Below are 27,995 nucleotides of genomic sequence, written 5' to 3' on the forward strand. Positions count from 1 at the left end.
GGGCATGCCAGGGAGGTGCAGTGTAATTGCAATCTGCTCTGTCAGATCGGCCACACCACATAAACCCTCCATTTTTCAAGTTTCTACTCATCTTTGCCCGTAGACCAGGCAGGATTCGCTTTCTATATCCGGTTAATGAGTCAGCAGTTATTGTTTCAGGTCAAAATTCAGCTCCCCCAGTTTTCACACCTTTATTTTCTAACCCCTGCCATTTAAAATCTAGAATTCTGATTAAATACTGTGTTTGATCAGGCATGTACTCGGGTCAGCTTTGGCTGGCTGCCTTCACACTTTCTGTCCTCCAGCCTCCTAGTTGTCTCCATTGGCCCCAGCTCTCCTTCATTTTTGTTCAGCCTCTCAATACACTAAGTTTAGGGCCAAAATAAGGTTTTAGCACAGCTGGATTCTTTCCCTAAGATAATTCCTCCCTCCTTTAAACTTCCATAGTCTTTGTTTGCACCATTCTATGGAACATATTATCTACCAGGGCTAGCTTACAGTGTGACTTGCTGTTCAGTAGAAATTGCAGCCATTCTAGCTATTTGGTAACTGTCTTACATCCTTTGTTGGAAACCATTTTGGGCTCTTTTGCTCATTACTTTGCATCTCCTGAGAGAAGGGGAGGGGGTGATGTCCCTATTCAGGAGTCCAGTCCCTGGGACTGCTGCATGTGGTGATAAATGAGATAATTAATGCCTATGGATATATGAATTAATGGATGATGAATTAATTCCTGCAGAGAATGGGCCTCTGTGTGCTCCCAGCTCTGAGCGAAGTGCTTTGCATCTGAGCGAAGTGCTTTGCAGACCTTATTTCATTTGAATCTCATAACAAACCTGTGAGGTAGTTACTATCAATGTTTTTATTTTACAGATGAGAAAACCAAGGCTTAACCATGGAAGTAATTTCCTCAAAGCCACACAGCTGGCAAGTCATAGAAACGAGATTCAAATTCAGACTTGTCTTTTTCCAGAAATCCTACCTCTCAACTCTCCCTTTATGTGACCTCTTGCAGAGTATTTAGTAATATCCTGAAGCTGGGTAAACTCTCCACAAATGGCGGGGATTGCAGTACCCTTAGTTTACTTGCAGGCTCATTCATGTTGGAGGAGTTGGGGGTCTGTACACAGTGGGCTCCCAAAGCGAGCTTGTGACTGTCCTCCCCCCAGAAACAAAAAGGCTTGCCCAGGTGAAACAGAAACAGCCACACGTTCACCAAATGTTCTTTTCTTTGTTACCAGGGGAATATTCCTGCCTTCCACCATCTGAAAAATCATTGAAATACATTCATCTTTCTGACCTCTAGCCAGACAATTATTCTTTAACAACGACTAATCCATCCCAATGATTAATGCCTTCCCTTCCCTTTTACCTCTGGCTTTACATCCAGTGGGCTAGGCAAACGCTTCCTTCTTCCCAGATCTTTCTCTTCTTATCAGATCTTTAGATCTTTAGGTCTATTCAGCCCTGGCATTCAGTTTACATATCAAGACTTTGTTATCTACATCTTGGAATTTGACATTCTCTATTGCTTTCACTTGGCAGCATTTTAAAACCAGAAGCTGTGCCCCTTCCCGTTTCAGTCTGGGCTTCTGTGACCAGTTTCGCAGGTTTGTTATTGGACTGAGAATACACATCGGTGTGCCTCAGTTTGTAATTAGCATATAGAATGGAAAAATACAAGACAAATACCATGTGTTTCAGTGAACTAAAGGCTATGCTTGCCTTGAAATGTTAAGTAAGAGATACGATTCCCTATCCAGTTGTTTTTATTTTTCTCCCGAAGGATATTTTTGTTAAGAGTCCCAAGAGCATTTCCCCAGAGTAATTGCAGCTTAAGACCATGCTGTATAGTACATGTGAAATGCCAGTTAAGAAGAGGTGACTTTAGAGGAGACAAGCTAGTTTTAGAGAGTCCACTGGTTGGAAAGAGATAAAAAAGACCAATATCTATGAGCTAAGTGTGAAATTAAACCAAATAATGCTACAATTTTTAAAATTGGGAATCTGTTATGTGATGTGGAAAATTTGTATTCTGGGGACAATTTTAAGTCCTGGGCAAGAAAAGCAGGGAGTTCTTCTGATGGTTGAAGGGCCGAGTATATTTTACAGAACCTGGAGAAGGTGTAAAGAAAGGGTTGGGAATAGATATGGTCTTGAAGGATAGAAAGGGGAGAGGAGAGAATTCCAGGTATGTGGATAGGCATGGTCAAAAGTCCTGGGGGAAATAGTAGCCAGTGTTTTCCCCCAGAATAGAATTTTCGTCCTGGTCCCTATGTGTTTCTATATTGGGCCCTGGATGGCCTTCAAGGGCTTCATGACCACAGGGAATTGTTTGTGAAATACGGTATGCCTGTGTGTATGTGTCTGTGCCAGTTTGAATATACTATGTCCCCCAAACGCCATTATCTTTGATGTAATCTTGTGTGGGCAGACGTTATCAGTGTTGATTAGATTTCTTTGAGTGTTTCTTCAGAGATGTGTCCCACCCAGCTGTGGGTGATGACTCTGATTGGATAATTTCCATGGAGGTGTTGCTCCGCCCATTCGGGCTGGATCTAAGTTGATCAGTGGAGCCATATAAATGAGCTGACATAACAGAAGGAACTCAGTGCAGCTGTGAGTGATGTTTTGAAGAGGCGCTACAGCCAAGAGGGACACTTTGAAGAAAGCACAAGAGCTGCAGATGAGATACAGTCTGAAGATGGCCATTGAAAGTAGACTTTTGCTCCAGAAAAGCTAAGAGAAGACAAATATCCCAAGTGCAACTAAGAGTGACATTTTTGAGGAACTGCAGCCTAGAGAGGAACGTCCTGGGAGAAAGCCATTTTGAAACCAGAACTTTGGAGCAGATGCCAGCCACGTGCCTTCCCAGCTAACAGAGGTTTTCCGGACACCATTGGCCATCCTCCAGTGAAGGTACCCGATTGCTGATGTTACCTTGGACACTTTATGGCCTTAAGACTGTAACTGTGTAACCAAATAAACCCTCTTTTATAAAATCCAATCCATTTCTGGTGTTCTGCATTCCAGCAGCATTAGCAAACTAGAACAGTGTCTTTCTTGGGAAAGGGTCTGTAGCTTTCATCTGATTATCTGGGAATCTGTCTGTGATTCAAAAAAGTTAAGAAACATCCTAAATTATTCTGAAAGTGTTCATAGGTGTTCAATAATGCAGTTCTAAATATTTATGAAGACTACACTGGAGAGAAATAAAAATTCAGCTTCTTACTCCTTACCTTTCTGTCTCTGCTTTTTCTTCTCCCTCTTCATGTCCTTCTCTGCTAATATTCCCTGAAGTTTAATTTTACTGCTCTGTTCATCTTTTTCCTAGTTCATGGCTTCAATGTCCACCTAATTGTTGATGATTTCCTGCTGTTTCTTCAGTTCCCACTCATTTCTGAGATCAGTTTGGATGGCCCACAAACATTTTATAGTTGACACATCCTAAGTCCATATCCATATGCCATGCCAACATCCACATCACTGGCATCACCATTCTTCCAATAATCTCCATGATATATTTGATTTAATTTTTCACTCTTCTATCCAATCTGTGACTAAGTCTGTCTCTTTTTCCCTCAGAATGTTTCACATATCTCAAATATCCATCTTGCTCTGCTAGCAGTAGAGGTCTTGAGTGTGGATTGACTAACCCATGGGATACTACAGGCTTCCTCCTCACAGGTCCAAAACAGGCAACACCTCAGCTCTTACTGCCACAGGAGAATAGATGTCTCAGTCACTGCACTTGGATGTGTGTGGCCATGAGAGGTGAGGCAGGTGCACATGCAACCTTAGCTGTCAGTCCTTGGGTTGTTCACACCTGGCATGTCACATAGACCACAGGTGCACATGACGAGCCCTCGTCTCTGAGGCAGCTGCAGCACATCAATACTCATCACTTGGAAACAATCCAACAGTGGAATAGGCTTGCTCTGGCACCAGCTCATCAGCTGGATTCTCATGTATCTTGGGAAAACTCCTAATGATTCCTGAGTTAATGTGAAGGAGAATTGACAAAGGATCACATCTTCAGATGTCCCTGGAACTAGTGGAAAGGCCTCAGAACCAGCTAGTAACCTCCCCCTTCCAGCTTGGTGTATTTTCTTCTTTACTCCCTTTGGCACATGTCATTGGATGATTTCAGTAGCCTCCTGAAATTCTGCCTCCTGACTTCCTGCCTCTAACCTCTTCTCCTCTTAATCCAACTTTGCACCATAGTGCCAGACTAGTCTACCTAAAAATGTTTGTCACATCTTCTCTGTTCAAAGACCCTGTGGGCAAAGTGTTAACAAACCCATTCTGGTCATGCATGGGAAGCTGACATTTGGTCAGCTCCCTAGCCCTGCTTCCCTGTAAGCTGGTAAGAGAAGTAACTTAACTATGTTACCAAGAAACACTACTCACAGAAAACATACCCCTGATTGCTCCTGGATTGGAAGAACTGTAGATGAACTATAAATACCTGATAGGAAGCCATGGTTTGACCTGCCCTGAGTGCAGTGACTGCTGTAACTCTGCATGTCCCTTGCAGGGAGCTGAAAGCTGTGCCTCTTTAGCTGTTATAAGAAGTATTGTCTCCTGGAGCACACGAAGCTTCTAAGGTGGATGACTCCAAGGACTCCTGTTAGAAAGGAAATGCTAGCTGCTGCCCTGCTGGCAAGCTGTATTTCCCCCTACACCCTTCTATGCAGAGTGCTTTGAGTGTGGCCAGAGAAGGCTGGTGAGTTGGCATGTTTGAAAACTGAGGACATCCTGATGGCACAGCCCACCTGCCATGCCTCCACCCTGCCCCTGTGGTGTCCTGGAATTGGATGATAGAGGACAGTCTGACTCTTCTCTGGGCAACTGTCCCCCCTCCCACCCACCCTTGCACACAACTCACCCTTCTCAACCCAATGTCTTTGGTCATGGAGATGCCATTACTTCTCTCCACCCAACTCTTCCTCTTTACTCAACAGAGAACTCTGCCACTTCCACAAGGTCTCTTCCGAATTTGAACTTCATTTACAGGATCTACTGTTCTTGTATATTTCCCCCCTGGGAAAAAAAAAAACAAAACACATCCTTCTATTCATTGCCTGTGAGGTTCTGCATTCTCATGGTGGCCCAGGGAAAAAGAAAATATCACAGAAGGATGTGTCCTATTTTCATGTAGCCCATTTCTTGACAGTTACTTCTTTTCTTTCTAATCAGAAGGAAGTACTCCTGGGAACCAAGTTTAAACTCCATTTACACTCATCTATCTCAACTGATATTTGCAGCTGTTGTAAAATTTGTTTTTTAATTTTTTTGAAGAATTTTAATGAGTACTAGGTGTCAAGCTAAGAGAATCCTTACAAGCCTTTGAAACAAGCTAATATCTTGATATATTAATATCTGTTTTTTTTTAACTTTTTGTTGAATTGTCCTTTCTTGGGTGAGTCAGAGGCATTTCCATATCCTTGAGGAGAATCAGGACCCTTATAGCAGGAATACAAGAGAAAGAAGATATTTCAACTTCAAAAATAGGGTTTTGAGAGTCAGAAGGGACAGCCCAGGGATGAAAAGGGGAAAATTGATAGCTTGGGAAGAGCATATAGAGAGCATTAGACGCCAGCTCCCTGACCCATTGTTGCCAAGATCATTTCACCCCCAAGTGCTTGGATAAGACCTGGGGGAACAGGTGGAGAGGAAGGGTCATCACCGAGAGGCCACCCTGTGTCCCATGTGGCCAATACCAGGCAGCCCTTGGAGGGCGAGTCATTCAATATCCCAGACCAGCCATGGACACTGTTGGGTGAGAACTGTCACTTGACGTGAAACACTTTTCTACAGTTTCTTTCTTACAGCCTCATTTCTACCTACACAATAAAGTCTGAAGTAATTTTAGATATTGAGGGTCCTAAGGGATCCATCCCAGAAGAGTTTCATTTCTGTCAGCTCTGGTTGGTCAGTAGTAGCTGTGGGGCATGGGGGGTTGAGAAGTGTTTTGAGGCTTTGTTCAGTCCAGGCTCATCAGGGAAGCATATCAGAACCCTTTAGCAGCATCATCCAGGGTGTTAGCAGTAGTGAGTACTGGCAAGAGCCCAAAGTCTTTCTCAACATCATTTGTTTATGAGATGAGAACTCTCAGGCCCATTTAAGTTAGGAAACTTGTTCCAAGTCTCGCAGCTAGTTGCTTGAAGAGCCAGCATTAAGCATGGGTCTTCAGACCCCCTGCTGGTGCCCACTCTGCTGTATCACCCAGTTCAAATCCAAGCCGCTCACCCTGTCCCCTATGACGTTACTGCTTGGCTCTGTTTCACATCAGGAACCTTCTCTCACTCTGAGTAGTTGAGTCCCTCAGACAGACCTTGTGTGCTTTTGTGTCCACGTCAACTATTCTTCCCCTCAATTTGACCTATCACAATCATGTATATTTTGCAAGAGTGGCTGTGTTCTACCTCTCTGTGAAGTCTATCCTGACTCCCATGATCTTTAGTTCCTCTGAATTTCTTAACTGCCACTGAACATATATTGCCTTGCAGTAAAAAAAGAGCAAGAGAGAGCAGAGGAGAGAGAGCAAAAGAAGAAGAAAAGGGAGACGGAGGAGGACAGGAAGGCAAAAATTAGAGCAGGTGTGAAAGATTAACTATTTCACTTCACCCAGAGTATAGAGTATATGACACATAAAGCAACATGTCATTGATAGCGCTATGAGAGAGGAAGAGAAGTCTTGGAAATTTAATAGGCATTTGGAAATGGAATTATAGAATATTAGAGAAGAAATCTTAGCAACAATTTAGCCAAATTCCCTCCTTTTATAGTTGGGGAAACAGGCATGGGCAGAAGGAGGAAGAAGAGCCTAAATGGAGGGTGTATAGTATAAACAAAAATGAAGATGCAGAAACACGAGGACTGTACGAGGAATGTGACCACTCAGAAGGAAGAAGTTTCCAGATGGGAAACAGTGAGGCCAAGTGTTAACGTGTCTTAGGTGCCAAGCTATGCAGTTTAGATTTGAACTGAGTGCTAGAGCAGAAGAACCAGCAGCAGCCTGAGAGTCTGAAGATGAGCATTTCAATCCTGGTTCTGCAGCTAACTGCTGTATGACTTAGAACAAGTTACTTAGCTTAAATAGACCTCAAAATTCTCATCTAAAAAAATAGCCTCTAGAGAAAGTGGAAGGAAAAGAGACTAATGAAAATAATTCCTTCTTTATTTGCTGTTAGTGTATACTGTTAAAACGTTTTTAAAAGTTTGTAGTTTTTAAATTTGGATTTATTTTTATGCAAATTAAACATGTGGAGTTTAAGCAAGCAAAGAATTTACCTGGCTTATTAGAAAAACAACATTCACCTCATATCATTATTACAGAATTATTCTCATTTCACCCCAGGCACATTCCAAACACCCACATCCCAATACAGCTATATCATAATTTTGCAAATAGTTTAGAGAACTGAGTTATATAGTATACTGTGTTTACTTTTCCTTTCCCATACTTAAAAAAATTTTCCCCTGATGTTAGTTTCCTTCTTTACTGTCCTCTTTTTCTTTCCTTTTCTTTTGTCTCTCTAATTTCTTTCTTTTTAGTTTCCCATGTATTTATCACAAATTTATCACCAAAATTGACTCATATTTTCTGCAAGGACAAAAGGCCCATATACAAACATTCCAGTGTGCTATACATTCTATTGTTGTGGAGACATCTCTCCCCGAAACTGCCGACCTCCTCCAATCTGGATCAGTTGTTCTCTAAGCTTTTCTTGCTACGGATTTCTTGTTTTCTAGATCCCATATTTCCTCCTTCTTTTTTGGATGGAATACTTCTGTCTTTTAATCAGATGTTGGACCTCCTAGAGCAATACCCTGTTTTATTTCCCTCTTATTTGATATGATATTCTTAATGTTTTCTCCTATATGCCTTCTCTTTTGTCGGGGTCAGTGTGCTGGTTTGATGCTTTTATATACCCCAGAAAAGGCCATGTTCTTTTAATCCATTCCTCCGGGTGCAGACCTATTGTGGGTGGGACTTTTTGCTTGGCTTTGAGCCACTCCATTCAAGGTGGGTCTTAAACCTTTAACTGGAATCCTTTAAGACAGGATAAAAGGCAGAAAAATCTGAGAGAGCTCAGAGAGAAACACCCAGAGAAAGCTGAGAGAGAAAAGCCCCTAGAGGAATTGAGAGAGCCACTGAAGCCAGAAGCTGAAAGGAACCTGGGAAAGAAGGACCAGCAGACATGGGCCATGTGTCTTCCCATGCGACAGAGGTATTCCAGATGCCACCAGCCTTTCTTCAGAGAAGACATTGTCCTGTTGATGCTCTAATTTGGACATTTTCACAGCCTTAGAACTGTAAGTTTGTAAGCTAATAAATCCCTATTGTCAAAGCCAACCCATTTCTGGTATATTGCATTCTGGCAGCTTTCGCAAACTGAAGCAGTCAGTATTACTGGTTTTTCTTTTTTTGTCCCAGTCTTGGTATGGCACCATTATGATTTTGCCTTTGTTTAACATTTTGATGCTTTGTTCACCATGGATTTTTTGAACTAATTTTTATTTTTTAAATATTGCATTAAAATTACTTAGATGAAAGAAAGAAAGAAAGAAAGAAAGAAAGAAAGAAAGAAAGAAAGAAAAAGAGAGAGAGAGAAAGAGAGAAAGAAAAAGAAAGAAAGGGCAAATGGGCAAAATATTAAAAGTTGGTGGATCCGGTTATCTAGGTGGGGGGTGGGGTATGTTGAATTCTCTGTATGGGTTTTGCATTATTTTTGCACCTGTCCTGTAAGTTTGCAATTATTTCAAAATAAAAATTTTGGATAAAAAGAATGAAAGAAAATATCATTTATCTTGAGCTTTTGGTTGGCTCCTTAAATTTTGCACCCAAGGCAAGTGCCTCAGTCTCCTCACCTGTCTCCCCCTAACCTTGGCACTGATGCACGCATGGTTCAGGGTGTCACCTAGCTGTTTCCTGTCTGTGAGTCAAGTCAAATTTCTTGGTCAAGCATCCAAAACATTTATAGTGTCACTCCTCCATCTCAACAACCTCATTTTTCACCATCCGTGTGCACACCTTCCTCTCCACTTGTTAAGCACTCTCTTTCGAGTCTCTGAGTGCTCCAGGGCATTCCATCCAGTGCTCAGAAGTCTTGATGGCTAAGAGCATAAACCTATCTCCTTAAGCAAAGAGAGACATCTTTAAGATAAATGCTTTTTCAAAGAAAATCCTTCAACAAATTGAAAGCCACTGACAGTGGACATCACCCTGTGCTAAAAGGTCCAGGGCCACCAAGATGCAGAACATTTTTGAAGAACATAGAGTGTGGGAAGGCAGTGCTGCCATAAGCCCCTACACCTGCAGAGGAGGCACGACAGGTGGTGATTTGGGGCAATAGCCATCGAGACCAGTGGAGAGGTAGGCATGGGGAAAGGTGCACATCACACCCCTTGCACTGTCCTGGGACTCAGGGGTACCTTTTTACCTGTTCAAGGGATTTGGGTGTCGAAACTGATGCAGTTGTGGGCAATGTTCATTACTTTCTCACAATCTTTTTAAACTCCTCTGCTGAGTGCAGTTTCAGGTGCTCCCAAGTAGATGGGCTTCATGGTGAAAACCTTGAAAATGTCCACTATTTTCAATGAATGCTTTTAGAGAGTGCAAACACAGAGGACTGAAACCAGGGTATAAGGGCCCAGCAGTAACCAAGGACTGCATGGTTAAAGAGGGTGTGAAAGGGGAGTAACAAATTGCATGGGGCAGGGAGGGTTCTGGGGGCCCTGCCAAGACAGTCACACATCGATTGAACCAAGAAGCTGGCCCCTCAGGATGAAGGTGCTAGGGAGGACTTTTATCTAAATAAAACCTTATTTGTGAGACAGTTCTGTTAAAGCAGAATGATCTCTGGGGCAGGTGCTAGAGATCATAATTAATTCTGTGAATTAATTATTAACGTAGTGAATTTTCCTGCTTCCTTTCAAAGTGCAGACTTTTCCTAGAGAGCAAATAGGAGCAGAGCAGGTAGCCCTCTTGTCTGGCTCTGTTCCAATCCATTCTTATTGTAGTGGGTTGAATGGTGGCCCCAAAGATATGTCTCCATCTTAACCTCTGGAACCGGTGACATGACCTTATTTGGAAATGGGTCTTTGAAGATGTAATTAAGTTTAAGGATCTTGAGATGAGATCTTCCTGGATTGTCTTGTAAAGAGACACACAGAGGAGTCCCAGGGTGGAGGCAGCGTGACCAAAGAGGAGAGATTAGGGTGGTGCAGCCACAGGGACTGAAGAGGTGAGCAGGGGGGTCTCCCTAGAACCTGACACAGCCATTTCAGGCTTCCAGCCACCCAAACTGGGAGAGCATGAGTTTCCTTTTTTTTTAAGCCATAGTTTGTGGCCATTTGTTATGGTAGCCCCAGGAGACTAACACATTTACCGTGAAGCCAGCTCACCTTGACCCAGTGTAATTTGTAAATTTACAAGCATTTTGATGCTGGTTTTTTTTTGCTCTTTAAAGGTTCCCTAAGGAACTTTCCAGGATTCAGTTCCCTACATTTTTGAGAAATGCCTTCCATTTAGGAATTTGTTTTCATAGGTGCCAGAAAAATAAGTCTGTAGTTTGAGATGTCGCTGCTTTGTCAACTCACAGATATTTTAGGGAAAAACCTCTGTGAGGGTTTGCCAGTTCCTTGCACATCGTGAGCTCATTGGTGATGGGGTCCTTCTGCATTTGCGTGGCATTTTACATCTAGTTTCTTCTGCAATCTTTGTGGATTAAGGAAGTTTCACTTCACTTTACCATAGGCCTATGGTTACAAAAATCATTCTTTGTGAGTTAATCCCGTGTTCTGGCTTATTCCTCCTGACTTATCCTGTGAATCTGGTACAACGAGGCTATAGCTTCTGCTATAACAGAACATGAACAAGGACAGAAGGTAATTTAGGAATGAAAGAATGAAAGAAATCCTGTATATATTTTATTTATTTTTCAAAACTTTTATCTATATGAAAAATTCTGTGAATTCAATGAGACAGAACACTCTGTACCTCCCTCAAGCATGGTGTTTTGGTTTGCTAAAGCTGATAAAATGCAATATACCAGAAATGGGCTGGCTTTTACAGTGGGGATTTATTAGCTTACAGGTTTACAAGCCTGAGGCCATAAATGTGTCCAAATCAAGACATCATCAGGATGATACCTTCTTCCTGACCAGAGTGCTGGAGATCTGAGACTCCTCTGTCTGTCACACGGGAATGTGCATGGTGGCATCTGCTGGTCCTTCTCTCCCGGGTTTCATTGCCTTCAGCTCCTGTTTTTTTTTTTTTTTTCCTCTCAGTTTCTCTGTGCTTTTCTCTTTTAGCTTCTGTCTCTCTTAGCTTCTGTGTGTCTTGCTCTCTAAACTTCTCCAGGACTTTTTTCCTGTCTTTTATTCTCTTATAATGGACTCCAGTAACAGGATTAAGACCCATCTTGAATGGGCTGGGTCACATCTTAATTGAAATAACCTAACCAAAAGGTCCCACCTACAATAGGTCTACACCCACAGGGATGGATATGAAAAGCATGATCTTTTCTGTGATACATAATATGGAAAGCCCTCTACAATCCAATGAGCTGCTAGAATTGTTTCTGTTGTCAGGTTTTCCTTTAGCAGCTTGCTAGTGATGTCACATTCCAAAGGACTAAACGAAGTTCTCTTAACCTGCTGTAAATCTGGCTCAGCAATCTGCAAGTCACAGGGGACACAAAGACAGAGTGAATAACTGCATGACATGTTTGCATGCTAATGGATTCCTCCTGGGTGCCCTTGGCCCTGGGCTGGCTCAGCTCATAGCACAGTGCTGTGAGTGTCCCTGTGTGTAGAGCTATCGAGATGATTTGTCAGTCCAGGAAACTACAGCCCTAGCTGCAGTGTCAGCTCCTAGAGGGACTGGTGCAGAAGAGACACACACAGATTTGTTTACTGATGGAGATTTGGCTTAGGGTGAGGGAGAGTGTTAGGTGGTAATTAAGAGTAATCATTATAGGGCTTCCACTGGCAGTAGCACTACTGTCTTCTCTGCCCCCTCTTGCTAGAATATATGAATCAAATATGAATCAGAATGTTTCCTTCTTAGTGTCAGTGTTTGTCAGATCAGGACTCCTTCTCTTTTCCTCTTGAATATCCTACCTCTACGTGAACACAGGCATGACTCTTCTTGAGCCAGCTGGAAATAACACACACTCAAACTGTTTGTGGGAACTGTGTGGCTGTTTGTCAGTTGTCAGTGTCTACACAGCAAGAGCAAACATAGTTATTGAGTTAATTTGATCAGTGTAGAAAACCATACCACAAACATTCTGGAGAGAAACTTCCTGAAAACACAGTGATCATTTTTCTCTCTGTTTGTCCACATTGAGGTTATCAATGAAATCTTGGCTAATGCTCTGTTTGTCCACATTGAGGTTATCAATGAAATCTTGGCTAATGCTCTTTGAGGGTTTACATGCAGAAGGCACTTTTCATAAATATGTCAACCCTTCTTCCTTAGCCGTGTGCCTATGGAAGATTAATGAATTAATTCATTAAGATGATACTGAAAAGACAGATAGTGAAGCTTTGTGGCAGTGTCTGAGTCATTGCCAACAATTTCCCCTGGAGCAGGGCTATCAGCCTTGGCTTCCTTCTCAATTCAGGAGGAGGCAGTTTAAAACATTTCAAAACTACTCCCCACCCCTACCCAGCAACTGAATCAGAATCTCTATGAGCACTTCCTAGGCATCTGTTTGTGTGTTTGTTTGCTTAAAACTCCCAGGTGATTTAAGAACAGTGGTGAGGCATGGTGGTGAGGTTGAGGACCTCTGTCCTAGAGAAAAACCCTCGTGGATGAATATAATTATTATGCATCTTCTACCTCTCCTTCTGGTTCTTCTACCTCTTCTCCTGGTCCACATAGGTCAGGACAAGTGGTTCAGGAGAATCCTAGATTTCCTATTGGAAGAGTTCAGTGACTGCATCTATGCAGTCAGATGGATTTGAGTTTGAGTCTTGGTTGAGCAATCCAAAACTCTGAAAGTAAAATTAATCAGTGAATTTAAGGTAGAAATACAGATTTATATCCCACCTGCTGTTATTAGCTATCTTCAGTTTTAAGTCCCATTGCCAATGGACCCCAGAACTTATGCTACCTGAATGGCAGGTACAGAGAGGACAGTCCCAATGCTATGCTAAGTTATCTGGCCTTATGGTGCTGCTGTTCAAGGCAGGGGCTGCATGCTTGAAGCTCAGCCAATCGGGAGTGAGGCTATTTTTAGACCAAAACCTGCACGGGCTTCAGTGGTAACCCATACTTGATTCCCAAGGATTCATTTTGTTTAATTCACAGCCACATGCTAAGCCATTTTCTCTCCAAAGATGTCACCATACCAGGCAAGCTGAGTGCCCTGGGGTCCTACCATCAAGCATATATGGCCACGGCAGCAATCCCCCAACTGTCCTTAGTCCCTAGAGGTGAGTTCAGGCTCCCAGCCCAGTCTGCCTCTTTCATCATTGTGGGCTCTCTACTGGGGCTCTCGGGGACTTCCTGCCAGTGGATTGTTCACTCTGCCAGTCTTCTGTAAGTCTCAGTCTCAAAGCCAGGGGTAGGGACATGATCCCCTCTGTCTCAAAAGACCCTTGGGCACTTTATGTAAATTGGGCCATCCACTACCCAGAGGAGAGGTGGCTTTTGCTCAGCTAAGCACAGATATCCTGTTATACTCTTAAACTGGGACTGTATGTTTGAAAACAAATTGACTCTGAACAAAATCAAATTTCCTTTATTCTTTTGTGGTAGATGGTGTGTAAGATGGCTCCTAATGGTCTTGGTCCACTGGAATTCATACTCTATATAATCCTCTCCTCTTGAGTGTAGGCAAGATGTAGCGACTCAAGTCTCATGGGTAGAATATGGCAAAAGCAATCGGATACCCTTCTGAGCTGGGGTTCCCATGAGACTGTGGCTTTCATCTTGGGATCCTGCCCTCTCTTGCTCTGAAAGATGCCAGCTGCCATAGGGAGAGGCCCACACACCAACGAGCCAACGTCTTCAGCTAACAGCTGACCTGAACCTGCCAAAAGCCATGAGTTAGCTTGAAACCAGATCCTCCTCCAGATGAACCGTGAGATGACAGCAGCCTCAGCCAACAAATTGAATGCAGCCTCATTACAAACCCTGAGCCAGACTAACTCAGCTATGCTGCAGCCAGATTTCTGACTTGCAGAAACTGTGAGACAATAAGTGCTTGTAGTTTTAACCTACTAAGTTTTGTTATGCAGCTATAGAGCACTAATTAATACATCATCACTCTAGGTCTACTGAGCATTTGGAGAAGCAGCTGGCAGCTTACCTCCCCACACCCTACCCGACCAAGTTAATGTCTGCCAACCAGGCATTTCTCTCTGCCTTAATAAATACCCCATTAAAGATGTTATCATGCACAAGAGTCTTAATCTTCTGGACTCTCCATTTCTTCACCTATAAAATGCCAATAACGAAAAGACCACTTGCAGTAATAATAGCCCCTTCCAATTTAGCACACTGGAGGTGCTAAAGAAGTAGATGGTTTTCTTTCTTCCTTCTCTCTCCTTAGTATGTTATGATTTAGGAAAAATCATAAATTAGCCAGAGAATTATCAAATTGTAGGGCTCCTGACAAATTTTTATTACTATTTCCATAATGATTTTTTCCAGTTTAAATTGTTCCAATCAACTGATACTTATAGACTATAGGGGAAAATTCAATGTACTGCTTGCATTCTCTCTACAAGGTTGCTCTCTTCCAGCCTCTGCATCAGCACCTCCAGTGAAGGGGTATCTCCCACATGATATTTTAGGGGTGGGAATTTTTCATTATACTACTAATAATGAAAATTCATGTTTTGATAATATATAGCTGTTTGCAAACATGTCCCTTGTACCAAGGACAGTGCTTATTTTATGAGGATAGATTATGACTTTGAAGCTAAAAACTAGACCCCAAACCATGTGGAGCTAGTGCTGCATGTCCTTTAAAGCCATATTTCAGAATGAAGTTACATCAATTAACTATAAGCTGTGTTTGCCTTTAACAGTCATAAATTTCCCTAGGGCAGTGGGTCTTAATCTTCAGAGCGTAGAATGGGTAAGAGGAAAGATCACCAAAAACTTTGAAAATATGATGAAAGCTGTGGATCCTAACCCCAAAAAATATGCCAGCATTTATAATTTTGTACTCAGCCTTAGAGATTTTGTAGAACTTTTGGAGCTCAGCTGCAATCCCTTAAACAGTGGTTCTCAACCTCAGAGGCACAGTAGAATTCACCCGGGGAACTTTTAGAAAATGGTGGATGCCTGGGTCCTACTCTGAATTACTTAATCAAATCCAAAACTGTAGGAGTGAAGCGAGAGTATCAATACCTTTTTAAAGCCCGTATGTGCATCTATTGTATAGCCGCTGCTGAGAGTCACGGTCTTGGGCGATGGGCCCTGGTGTAAGAACCCACGTTTAAAAAATGAACTTGCCCGTCTCTGAGCTTCATGTCACGGGTTGATTTTTAAATTTATTTTTTATTTTGTTGAAGTTAAGCCTGCCCCAAAGTTAAGAAGTTGATTGGTAAAAGCAGCACTACCCGGTGATAACTACTGTCCACTTTTTAAGGTGCTTCCTGTTGTATATCTCTATATATCTAAATAGTATTTATACATTCCTATGTCTTGATTCATCATCCATTTTAGACATTACCTATTCACTTCATTTTAGGATAAATGAGAAACCTAATTCTGTTACATCTTCTTTCCTCTCTTTTCATCTTCCTAGTATAGTGACTTTTTTTGTTACATTCATATTCAGTGTTCTTATTATAATGAATAGATTGAAGATTATGCTACTATTATATTTTCTTTATTTTTAGCACTTTTTGCTTTTCATGGAATTGATAATTGCCTCCTTTTAAAATTTGCCTTGTATTCTACATTTAAATGCTCCATACCCTCCAAGGTTCTGTAAAATGTGTCACCATACATTGGCCTTGGGGCTCTCCTTTCCCTGGCTCTGTAGTGGCCCAGTGGTCTTTGAGCCTGCAGGACAGTTGCTATTCTGGAGCTTGTTAGGGAGATAGAATTACAAACAGTATCTTCTCCCAACCCAGGAAACCTCTCTATGAAAGTTGAAGAGAAAAAGAAACAGTTTTATTATTGAATAAACATTAAACCAAAATGTGATTCATCATAGGCAATCTGCAAAGAGATTACAGGGATGTAAAGAGAGCTCACCCTTTTTATGTGGTTAACAGGATATGTGGGATCCAACCCATTACATACACATTCTCAAGACACTTCAGATGTAGGTTTCCAAGTTGAGGCCAAGGAGCCCCCTGGAAGTTATGCCGATCTCTTCCTAGGAAACTGTGAGATAGGAGCTCTAGTTTTCATTGATTATATTACAATAAATGAATTCCTTCCTTGAGGAGACCTCCTTGTGGTGAAATTTGCAAGAGGCTTATTCAAGCTTTTACATCTTAAATTTACATATATTTTAAAAGGACAAAGAAAAAAAGAACTTAAAATTACAGGTTTTCTAAAGCAAATACAATGAGAGATGAGAGGGAGGAGAAAGTCTCTTTCCTTATGTTCAACAGGGAGAATTAACCTTTTATTCCTATTTAAAATCTGTATTTGCTCTTACAGGCTTCCTTTGGCTGACTTCTGGCCATTTCCTTTCTTGGTTTCAGGGAAGGATCCTGTGTGTTCCCCTTCCAAAATGTACAACCTCGTTTGTGTGAAATACTGGTAATCATAGTGGGACTGGATAATGCAGGGCAAACCACCATTCCTTATCAGTTCTTAAGGAAAGAAGTGCTTCATACCTCTCACCACAGGAAGCAATGTTGAGGAAATTGTGGTGAAGAACACACATTTCCTGATGTGGGACTGGTGGCCAGGAGTCCCAGTGATCCTTGCGGAACACCTACTACTCAGACATGGAGTACTTCATTCTTGTTGGCAGCATTGACAGGGAGCTACTAGCTATTAGGAGAGAAGAATTATACAGAATGCTGGCTCACAAGAATTTATGGAAGGCTGCAGTCCTTATCTTTGCAAATAAACAGGATATGAAAGGCTGTATGACAGCAGCAGGGATCTCTAAATACCTCATCCTTAGCTCAGTCAAGGACAACCCCTGGCACATTCAGTCCTGCTGCACCCCGACCGGAGAGGGGTTATGCCGAGGTCTGGAGTGGATGAGCTCCCGGATTGGCGTGAGATAACTGCTCCGCTCGAGAGAGACTTCTCTATTTATTCTGTGGACGTGACATTCTTCCCGGCACCTTTGGCTGCTGAGGTGGAAGTGTTGTTTAATTTATAACAACACAAACCTCTATGAGAAATACTTGAATCAAGTGTAGCTGACATGAAACATATAAGATTTTTAAACTTTTTTTTTAAACACTAATCTTCAGTTGGATGAGCATAATGTATAACTCTGTTTTCAGCAACAAATTCTTCTGACTGCCTATTCTAATTATTCAAAGACTGCCTCATGAGAAGTGTTTGTCCTATGTTTAATGTTTTCTAAAGTATTGTTATTAGCCTTTCATTTATTGACCCCAACCCTCACACCCCCACCCCTGATAAATTACTAATTTGATAGAGTCATAGTGGAAATCATCAGGTACCACTTGCAAATGTCTCTAACTCTACACATTTGCTTCCTCCATAAACTGCTTATCTCTTGGACAGAACTTATAATGGGGCAGGGGGAAGCTGCTTAGAGGATACACATGAGGAAGACTAAACATCATGAGAATATACCTTTAAATGAGTAGCTTCTCCCACCTTATTGTAAATCATGGAAAAATCTTATGTTGCTATTAGCATGGAAATTAATTGAATTATTTATTTATCCAAAAGAATGAAGGTCACTCTTCGGCCTGTGACTGGGGAGTAGGAAGTGCCCCTTTTTCACATTTGGTCAGAAACTAATCCCAGCTTTGGTGATGAATTCTGTTGGATAAATCTCATGTTAAGAATTTCACGTTATTCAAGGCATACATAACTATAGAACATTATTAAAGCATACAGCACTGAAATGGAAGCAACACTTGGGATATTATTACTATTGATTACAAACATCTTTATTGTCAGCAAAACCTGCAACAATTCCATTTGCAAGGGGCATCATATCTGTAAATACTATGTTTGGGGCAAGTAGTTATTTTATTTTGTAAATTTTGAAAAATATAGGTGTCTGTAATAACATTTCTACCATCAGCAGTATATTACTTAACATACTGTGTGGCATTCCTTAAACCTGTATGAGGTTTTAGTGTAATAGGTTTGCAGCAATTGCCATATCTATACTTAATGCTTCATGTTGTAAAATCTTTTGATGGATTATAGGCAACTGCTGACTTTAATCCTAGTTTTTAGACTATTACTTCAAGACTCAAAGTTAATACACTGTGCCAGTTTGAATGTATTATGTCCCCCAAAATGCCATTATCTTTGATGCAATCTTGTGTGGGCAGATGTATTAGTGTTGATTAGATTGTAATTCTTTGATTGAGTGTTTCCATGGAGATGTGACCCACCCAACTGTGGGTGATAGCTCTGATTAGTTAATTTCCATGGATTCATGGCCCCGCGCATTCAGCATGGGCCTTGATTAGTTCACTGGAGCACTATACAAGCTCAGACAGAAGGAGTGAACTTGCTATAGCCAAGAGGGACCTTTGAAGAATGCACAGAAGCTGAGAGAGTAGCTGCAGATGAGAAGTTTGAAAAAGGCTATTGAAAGTACACTCTTGCTCTGGAGAAGCTAAGAAAGGACAAACACCCCAAGAGCAACAAAGTGACATTTTTGAGGAACTGCAGCCTAGAGAGGAAACTTTAAGGAGAAAGCTATTTTGAAACCAAAATTTTGGAGCAGACACCAGCCACGTGCCTTCCCAACTAACAGAGGTATTCCAGACACCATTGGCCATCCTCCAGTGAAGGTACCCAATTTCTGATGTGTTACCTTGACACTTTATGGCCTTAAGGCTATAACTTTGTAACCAAATAAACTCCCTTAATAAAAGCTGATCCATTTCTGGTGTTTTGCATTCTGGCAGCAAATACACTAATAGCTTATAAATTTAAAAATATTTAAAAACGGGAAGAAGTCCCGATCTATCAAAAGTTTATTGGATAGCATTAAAAAGTTTCAAGACAGTTTTCTGATGAAGAAAAATCTAAACATTTCATACCTTAAATTAAGAGGGAGGACAAGTATAGTTGTTTTGATCCTGTTTTTTTTTTCACAAGTGTTTGAGTTTGTGATAATGCAAACTTAGAAAATAATACTTCATTTTGCAGTATTTTTTAATTTGTGTCAAAAATAAGATTCAGTTTTTGTAAGAATATCAAACTACCTGTTCAGAGTCATGGTTTAATTTTGTATATATTGATTCAAATTTTGCCTTGTTTTCAAATATATTGATTTATCTTATTTAGTCTATTTTGATGTGCTAACATCTTTTGATATCTATTTAGTGGTAGCACACCCTAGAACTGAAAAAATATCCAGAGTAAAGCTTTCTGGACCTTGGGAATGAGTGGTTTGACTTTGTTTTGATCCTTTTTCTTAGTGATTCTATACAGAAAGAGCATGAGCTACTTTTTTTTTTTTCCAGTGCAATTCGTAGTTAGTAACATGAGAGCAAAGCAGACACAAATCAGGATGGATGCTTTGTGGTATGTGGGTGTAGGTGTAGTGGAGGGAAAGTTATGAAAACACCTTTTAACTAAAGCACACTTTGCCCGAATTTCTATCTTGGTTATGTAGTTTAGCTTCTGTATAAGGGTAATTCCCCAAGTCTTGTTGTGAAAAAAAAAGCGTATTCAGTACTTATGTATCCATTCTTATTATGAAATGATTATCTGCCTTCTTGTGCATAGTATGATTGATTAGCTCAATTTTCCTCAATCAAATTATAGTTATTTTTTATATTACCACATCAGCATTATATTGAAAGTGTTTTTAATAGTCAATTGTATTTTGTCAAACAACTACTAGTATAGGCTCAAATTTGCTATTTAAGTTTTAAAATAAGATTTATTTTGTTTTCTAAATCCTTTTTTAAAACGTATTAGTTTTGCATTAGAAAAACATGCCCAAACGTGCATGTTAATTGTGCAATGAAGATGAAATTGGCATGCAACAAGATTTTGTGCCAAAATCTAGGTTTGAACATAGATGGACTGGACGTTTTGTATGTGTTCAACTAGGAAATTTATGTAAGATTTTTTGAAGTACTTTATAAGCTTTCTTTGGATACTTTCTGTTACAGACATATGAAAGCCAGTTATCTTTTACTCCAAGAGACTGTGTTGATCCACGCAGGTATCCAGTACTGAAGCGCTGATCCTAACAATCATTGTAAAGCAATCAATTATACAATATTGTCTGATGAAAAATGAAAAAATGCGGTAAGATCTTGTAGTGCCCAGGCTGGCCCCTCCCATACCCTTCACTGGCTTTGTGCAGAGCTGGCCCGTGGTCCCAGCATGGATCCCTGTTCCCAGTCCTGGAGGGAGCAGAGTAAACTTCATGCATATACTGGGAACACACATGGCTGGCCTGATGTACTCACTGTCCCATAACTTGCCCTGTGTATGGATGGCAGCACACAGAGCTCTCCTACAGAATGCTGTCAAGTTGGGCTGCTTGCAGCAAGGGATTGTTGTCTGCTGGACATACAACATAGAGCCAGGGACAGGAGAAAACTATTTCCCAGGGAAGAGGGGATATTTCTATCCACATAATTTGCTAATTCCTAGCCCAAACATCCTTGCCCAAGAAAAGATGATGCACAAAAAGGATCAGGGAGGCCCCTATGTTTTGAACTGGAGCCATTCTCTAAACTGCTTGTATGGATAAACTCTGAAGCAGAGCACTCACACAGTTCAATAAGCAAAGACTTGGAAAGCTGTTTTTGTTTCACCTTCCTTTTTATTGTTGTTGGCTCCTGGCATTTAAGGAAAGCTCTGTCATAATACTAGCTGGATTTAGAGTCTAAATTCCAGCAATAACACATTAAAATATGCAAATATCCAGGTATCAACAAAAGACTACAAAACATACAAAAAAACAGCAAGTGATGGCTGAGGCAGAGGAGAAAGTTGAAGCTTTAGAACCATCAATGAGAGGCTCATACCCAGAACATTCCAGACAATTTTTTTTTAAAATGGCCCTAAATAGCTTAAATAGCTAAAGAAAAACATGGACAAAGAATTAGAGAAAACTAGCATTTGATACATGAACATGAGGTCAATATCAATAGAGAGATGTAAACTATGAAAAGAACCAGAGCTCAAAATATGGTAACAGAAATTAAAAATTCCTAAAGAGGTTCTATAGCAGATTGAGACTGACAGAAAAAAGAAACAGAGAACTTGAAGATAAGACAATTGAAATCATCCAGTCTAGGGAGCAGAAAGAAGAAAGAATGAAGAAAAGTGAACACAACCTTAGGGAACTGATGGGACACCATCCAGTGTACCGATATATTCATTGTGGGAGTCCCAGAAGGGAAAGAAAGAGAGAAAGGAGCAGAGAGAATATTCAAAGAAATCATGGCAGAAAATTTCCCCAAATTATTGAAAAACCTGATTATCCACATTCAAAATGCTCATTGAACCCTGAACAAGGTAAACTCCAATAGAACATACTGTACTATGTTATAAACAGTCAATTGTCAAAGAGGAAGAATTCTTAAAGCCACAAGAAAGAACCAACATGTCACACACAAGGGAGCCTCAATAAGATTGTGCTGATTTCCCATTAGAAAGCTGGAGACAACAAGGCAGTGGGATGACATATTTAAAGTGCTGAAAACAAAAAATTGCCAGTGAAGAATTCTATATCCAGCAAAATTGTCTTTCACAACTGAGGGAAAGATTAAGACATTTCCAGATAAACAAAAGCTGTGGAACTTCACCACTAGACAAGCCCTGCAGGAGAGGATAAAGAAAGATCTTCAGGATACTAGACAATTGACTGAAGTTACATGAAGAAATAAAGATTTCCAGTAAAGATAATGACATGGGAAAATAAAGACATCACTATTATGTTTTTGATGTGAAACCCCACTTTTTACTTCCTACAGGATCTCAAAGGCAAATACACACAATGTGATGATAAATCAATGTTTTGGGGTTCATAATGTATAAACATGTAATTTGTGACAAGAACTGCATAAAGGTGGGGGGGATGGAGCCATATAGGACCATAATGTGTCGATACTATTGAAGTTAAGTTGGTATCAAAGCAAAAGGATTGTTATTGATTTAGGAAATTAAATTTATGCCCCATGCTAACTACAAAGAAAATATCAGAGAATATGCAAACTCATAGAAACAGAAAGTAGAGTACAGGGGTAAGGGCAGTGGCAATGGGGGGTTAATGCAAAATGAGTGTCGAGTTTCTGTTTGGGGTGAAGGGAAAGTTCTAGTAGTGGATGGTCGTGAAGGTACTGCAACATATTGAATGTGATAAATCTCATGAATGGTATGCTTGGAAGGGTTGGGATGGGAAGATTTACATTGTGTATATGTCTCCACAATAAAAAAAGAATGAACAATTAAAGAGATAATGACAATTAAATGTAATCCATGATACTGGATGAGACATAAGTTTGTGAGAGAAAGGCTCAAAAGGAAACTATTGGGCTAGAATGTAACATTTAATATCATTTAAATATCAGTGTTAAATTTCCCAAACTTGGTACTGCACTTAAGGTGACAACATAAGTGAATAGCCTTGTTTGTAGGAAATGTACATGGTAATATTATGCGTTCAAGGTTATGATTTGTGCCACTTGCTCTCAAATGCTCAGATGATATATATATGTGTGTGTGTGTGTGTGTGTGTGTATATATATATATATATACATATATATATATATACATATATATATATATACATATATATATATACATATATATATATATATGATATCGGGAAAGGGAGAGAGGGAGATATGAGAGAGAGATAAGTAGAATGATATGGCAAAGTTGGCAAATGTTAAAATTGATGGATCTGGATATCTGGGGGTTTGGGGTATGTTAGCTTTAGGTGTCTCCAACTAGATGATGAAAGAAGAGGGATATATGATACTTTTAAATAGTTTGTAAAAAGTCTACAAATTTTTTGATCTATTTTATATGTATTCAATAAAATTGTTGATTTGTGAACTTTCTGCTCTTAGTTTATAAGGAATTTTAATTCATTTCCATTTTCATTCTAGAATTATAAAATTTTGGTGCAAGAGGGGACCTATTCATCATTGGGTCCCACCCTCAGTTTACTAATATGACCATTGGGGGTGGAGAGATGAGCTGACTTTCCCACATTATGCATCAGAACTGTGGCAGAGACAGGGGGTGTGCCACCATACCAAAGGCCCTTCCATGGCTTTCTCCTTGGGGCGTACTGCCTCAAGCAAGCCCTGGCTTTCTGGCTGGGTGCTCAGAATAAATGTTCTTGTCCTCAATCCTAGCACCTTGGTTGTCGTTACTGTACAAGTTTATTTCAGGATATCCCAAACAGAATAAATAGGCATGTGTATGGGTGTTCTTTGGATTCAGGGTCTATTGTAACAACTTTCTTTTGATACTTTAAAAATGATACTAAAACATTAAAAATATGCAGAATTATTTCCAGATAAAATGGATTCAATGATGGGTAAAACTCAAGGTGAGAAGTAGACAAGGGACAGGCTTGAGGGCAGATACTCTTACATGGTACAGTCTACACTTCTCAGTTCAGTTAGTCATTGAGGCCCATCTGGAGGCTGAACAACTGCCAATTTGCACAATCTCAATCAGGATGTCAGTGTGGGAAAGAATAAATCGTCAGTTAAGGAACAGATTGACATGTGGAAGGCGCAAGTCTCCGGAAGATACAGGTGCTCTTGGCCAACTGCTACTGCTAAAGGCAATTTCACAACCTTTGCTCAATGTCAGTTTATAGTGCTCTGGCTGAGTTTCCAAGGGCATGGAACGTTCACTGAGAAATAGTCAGCCTCTAGCTTTTGGATAGGAACACTTTTTCTTTAGTTCTTTAGCCAAAGTAAACCTTGTGTTATCTGCTCTAAGGGCAGCAATGGGGAAAATCCATTGATTATTTGTCCTTTGGAGGCCTAATCTGGTTTAAGGAACCAAACATAATTAATTAATGTCAGCAATCATGAAGGAAAGCAAATAATCTGAAAGAATGGAAATGATTCAGACACTCTGTTAGCAAATTATAGGATTTATGAATTCTATTCCTATTAACTTTAAATAAAATTATCACAGAAAATGTGGTAGGATATTTAAAACATAATCACCTTTATTTATTAAAATTCTCTAAGGCAGATTTTATGAAAGAACAGGTTACATCTATATAAATTAGCTTAAAGATTAATGGTAAACTATTGTTTTATAAGTAATTCTTACTTCTAGACTGTGTACTCATGGTCTCACTCTGTATTTGAGGTGTATTTTCCAAGAAATTATTTCTGTTTTACCAAGATCAAAGATATTTTTAAGAAGTGTAATTTATGGGCACAGGGGTAGGTCTTCTACCTAGAATTATCTGCAATATATGATCAGAACATTCTTCACTTCTCTGTTTTACTGCCTTAAATTCCTCCTCATAAAGCATCATTTCTCTTAACAAAGTGGTCTTTTAGCAACTGTACAGATGGACAAGGTAGACTGTTGCTAGTGTTAATTAGATGAATAATCTTTGCCTTTCCTAAAATTGGAGCAATAGATAAGGGGTGAGTTGGTGAGGAGGAGATAGGAGAAGAGAAAACTAATTTCTAAATTTATAGCATGGTGTTCCACATAGAAAGCAAATTTGAGTAATGTTCCAAGAAGGGGATAGAGGAAATAATTTAAAGATGATTTTGAGCTGCTGAGAGACGAGCAAAAAAAGTATCTGGGGAAGTTCCAGGAGAAAAGAAGATGACAGAGCTAAGAAGTAAAAATGCACCAAAGTCATATTTAGAAATGTTAGATTACTTAAGTCTCAACAATGGTAATCCAAAAACATAGCAAAATAATTTCATTTTCAATGTTTTGATCAGGCTCTTTATTTTGAGATAATTGAAGAATCACATACTCTTGCAAGATACTATAGAGAGATGCTGTGTATCCTTTATTCAGTTTTTCCCAATAATAACATATGGCAATGTGGAGAATGCAGGGGTATTGGCCTACCCCACCTCGATGGTTGCTAACATGACCACAGACATAGGGGACTGGTGGTTTGATGGGTTGAGCCCTCTGCCGTAGGATTTACCCTTGGGAAGACGGTTGCTGCAAAGGAGAGGCTAGGCATCCCTATAATTGTGCCTAAGAGCCTCCTCCCAAATGCCTCTTTGTTGCTCAGATGTGGCCCTCTCTCTCTAGCTAAGCCAACTTGAAAGGTGAAATCACTGCCCTCCCCACTACGTGGGATCAGACACCCAGGGGAGTGAATCTCCCTGGCAACGTGGAATATGACTCCCGGGGAGGAATGTAGACCTGGCATCGTGGGACGGAGAACATCTTCTTGACCAAAAGGGAGATGTGAAAGGAAATGAAATAAGCTTCAGTGGCAGCGAGATTCCAAAAGGAGCCGAGAGGTCACTCTGGTGGGCACTCTTACGCACAATTTAGACAATCCTGTTTAGGTTCTAAAGAATTGGGGTAGCTGGTGGTGGATACCTGAAACTATCAAACTACAACCCAGAACCCATGAATCTTGAAGACAGTTGTATAAAAATGTAGCTTATGAGGGGTGACAATGGGATTGGGAAAGCCATAAGGACCACACTGCACTTTGTCTAGTTTATGGATGGATGAGTAGAAAAATAGGGGAAGGAAACAAGCAAACAAACAGACAAAGGTACCCAGTGTTCTTTTTTACTTCAATTGCTCTTTTTCACTTTAATTATTATTCTTGTTATTTTTGAGTGTGTGCTAATGAAGGTGTCAGGGATTGATTTGGGTGATGAATGTACAACTATGTAATGGTACTGTGAACAATCGAAAGTACGATTTGTTTTGTATGACTGCGTGGTATGTGAATATATCTCAATAAAATGAAGATAAAAAAATAACATATGGCAAAACTATAGTACAATATTTTAACCAAAATATTGACATTGACACAGTCAAGGTACTGAACATTCCCATTAAAACAAGGATTCCTCAGGTTGTCCTTTTATGGTTACACTCAGTTCCATCCTATCCCCACCCCTTCCTTAACCTCTGGCAACCACTAATCTATTCTTCATCTCTAGAAAGTTGCTATTTCAAGAATGTTGCATAAATGGAATCTTACAGCATCTAAGCTTTTGGTATTATTAAAAAATTCACTCAGCAAAATTTTCTGGAGATCCATCCAGGTTTCTGCTGAGCCAATAATTTGTTTCTTTTTACTGTTTAAGAGTAATGCATAATAGGAATGTACCACACTTTGTTTAAACCTTTAACTGCTGAGAAACATCTGGGTTGTTTACAGTTTGGGCTACTTTGTATAAATCTGCTGTGACCATTCATGTACAGGTTCTTGGGTTAACACAAATTTTCATTTCTCTGGGACATGAATACTCAGTAGCCTAATTCTGGGTCATATGGTAGTCAGGTTTACTTCTTTGAGAAACTGCCAAATTGTTTTCCAGACTGGCCATACCATTTTACAGTCCCACCAGCAATGTTTGAGTGACCCAGTTTCTTTGCATCCTTGCTGGTATTTGGTGTTGTCACTATTTTTTGTATCAACCATTCTGATGGATATGTAGTAATATCTCATTTTGGTTTTAATTAGCATTTCCCTAATAGCAAATGATGTTTAACACCTTTTCATGTGCTATTTTGGCATTAGTATATCCTCGAAATGTCTGCTCAGGTCCTTTGCTCATTTTCTAATTACATTGTTTCATTTTTTACTGTTCGGTTTGGAGAGTTCTTTATATAATCTGTATGCTAAGCCTTTGTCAGACATGTGGCTTGCAAATATTTTCTCCCAGTCTTTAGTTTGCCTTTTCATCCTCTTAATAGGATCTTCTGCAGAACAAAATGTTATTTTCTTGAAATCCCTTTTGTCTTTTCCTTTATGGATGATGTTTTATGGTGTCAAGTCTAAAAACATTTGCCTAGCACTAGATCTCAAATATTTTCTCATAGGGTATTTTTTTCAAAAAGTTTTGTAATTTTACATGCAAGTCCTTGATCTGTTTTGAGTTAACTTATGTATAAGATGTGAGGTTTAGGTAGAGGGTCTTTTTTGATTCTGTCTACGGATGTCTAATTGCTCCAGCACCATTTGTTGAACAGCTATCTTTCCTCCACTGAATTGGTTTTGCACCTTTGTAAATAATCAGTTGTGGGTCTATTTCTGGATTCTCTGTTCTATTCTGTTTATCTATGTAATTATGCCTCTGCCAATACCATACAGCCTTGATTACTGCAATTGTATAATATGTCTTGAAATTGGGTAGACTGATTCCCCATTCTTTATTATTCTTTTTTGAAGTTGTTTTGGATATTTTAGTTCCTTTTCCATAAGAATTTTAGAATAATCTTGTCTCTACCAACAGAGAAGATATTGTCTGAAATTATTAATTATTTCTGTAATTTTGATAAAGATTGTGTTAAACCTGTATATCAATTTTATTGATCTTATTGAAGAGATAGCTCTCCATTTCATTAATTTTTTTCTGTTGTTTTTCTGATCCTTTAATGTTTCCTTCCTTCTGCAGCCTTGGACTTATTTTGCTTTTGTTTTCCTGGATTCTTGAGGTGGAACTTAGATTATTAATTTCAGACTTTTTAAAAAATTTGTTTATTTATTTATTTATTTATTTATTTATTTATTTATTTTTGCTGTAAATTTCTCCCTAAGCACTGCTTTAGCTGTATCCTCTAAAATTTGTAAATTTGTATTTTCATTTTCATTCAGCTTAATGTAATTTTTATTTTCCTTGGACTTTCTCTTTGACTCATGGTTTATTCAGAT

The sequence above is a fragment of the Choloepus didactylus genome, chromosome 16, assembly GCF_015220235.1.
Source record: "Choloepus didactylus isolate mChoDid1 chromosome 16, mChoDid1.pri, whole genome shotgun sequence".
Classification (NCBI taxonomy): domain Eukaryota; kingdom Metazoa; phylum Chordata; class Mammalia; order Pilosa; family Megalonychidae; genus Choloepus; species Choloepus didactylus.